This window comes from Octopus bimaculoides, unplaced genomic scaffold, assembly GCF_001194135.2.
Source record: "Octopus bimaculoides isolate UCB-OBI-ISO-001 unplaced genomic scaffold, ASM119413v2 Scaffold_313754, whole genome shotgun sequence".
Lineage (NCBI taxonomy): Eukaryota > Metazoa > Mollusca > Cephalopoda > Octopoda > Octopodidae > Octopus > Octopus bimaculoides.
In genome coordinates this window covers 1-1,247 of record NW_026360182.1, presented here as the reverse complement: position 1 = coordinate 1,247, position 1,247 = coordinate 1, and the positions used below count along the sequence as shown (strand labels likewise).

General features: G+C 36.6%; 1 non-coding gene across 1 annotated transcript; it reads right to left on the bottom strand.

Moving 5' to 3' along the window:
• Positions 1–157: 157 nt before the first annotated feature.
• LOC128251439 (U6 spliceosomal RNA) lies at positions 158–259 on the bottom strand. The gene has a single exon (XR_008267127.1). It is a non-coding gene; the product is annotated as a U6 spliceosomal RNA (small nuclear RNA).
• Between the last annotated feature and the right edge of the window lie 988 nt (positions 260–1,247).

Sequence of the window (1,247 nt, the reverse complement as noted above, 5' to 3'; positions counted from 1 at the left end):
AGTTTCTCTCTTCCAAATCCACTCATAAAGCATTGGACAGCCTATAGTCATTTTAGAAGAAATTTGGCCAAGTTGCAGCACAGCAGGACTGAACCTGAAACCACATAGTTTGAAAGCTAGCTTCTTAATCTCACAGCCATGTGTGCCTCAATAGAAAACAAATATAAAGCACTTGACAGATATTCATATCATCTTTGTGCAGGACCACGCTAATCTTTTCTGTATTGTTCCAATTTTAGTAAATGTACTGCCAAAGCTTTTATTTTTTTATTTATTAAGGTTCATGTTACACTACCATCTGACCAAATTCTTTCTATAATTCTATTTCTTGGGTAAAATGTCTCTCTTTTCCATTCATTTATTGTGACTGAGTTTCTGTGATGTGTTGTTGTCTCTTTGGGGTTTCTATAAGTCACAGCTGCTTAACCCTTAAGCATTTTGATTACTCTGTCAAATGTAATCCTTATTATTTATTCACATTGTTTTGTATTAATCTTACATTATTTTGTTGCTTTGAGATTTCAGTGATGTGATTGTTACTATTTAGAATGACATTGTAGGGTACGTGTAAGAGGCTGAATCTAATCAGTTTGAACACGAAGCAGATAGAATATTTGGGCCTGATATGGCTGGTTTGAAGGCTAAAGGGTTAAAAGAATAATAAAATGGCAGTCATTAGAATGTTGGCCAGAATGCCTTTCAGTATTTTTTCTGATTACTGGTACTGTGAGTTCAAATCATTCTGAGGTCAACTTCTGATTTTAGGCTTTCAGGGTCAATAAAAAATGCCAGTCTTGGACAGTGAATTGATGGACTTAATTCACTGGGATCAAATACCTTGTGGTGTTTGTTACAGTTCTTTGTTTCTTGACAGCAATGATTGTGATGATGCTGATGCCATTTTATATTGGACCATATGACTGGCCTTTGATAAGCATCAATGATGTGAAGATGGGAAATTTGCATACATGGGTAAATGCCAGTCTCCTTCAAAGGCACCTTGCTCAGACTTGCACATAGACATGCAGGTGTATGGTCAGCATTGACCAATGAAGGTTCTAATGAAACAGTTGCTTTAAACCTCTCCCTCTTTATCTCCCTCCCTCACTCTCTCTCATTTTATTGCACCCTCACTCTTTTGTTCTTCTCTTTCATCCCTCTTTCATTTATTGTTGTCGTTGTTGTTTAGTCCCTGGCCAAACATGTTATTGCTGATCTATGATAAAAACCATTCCAGCCATGACTGT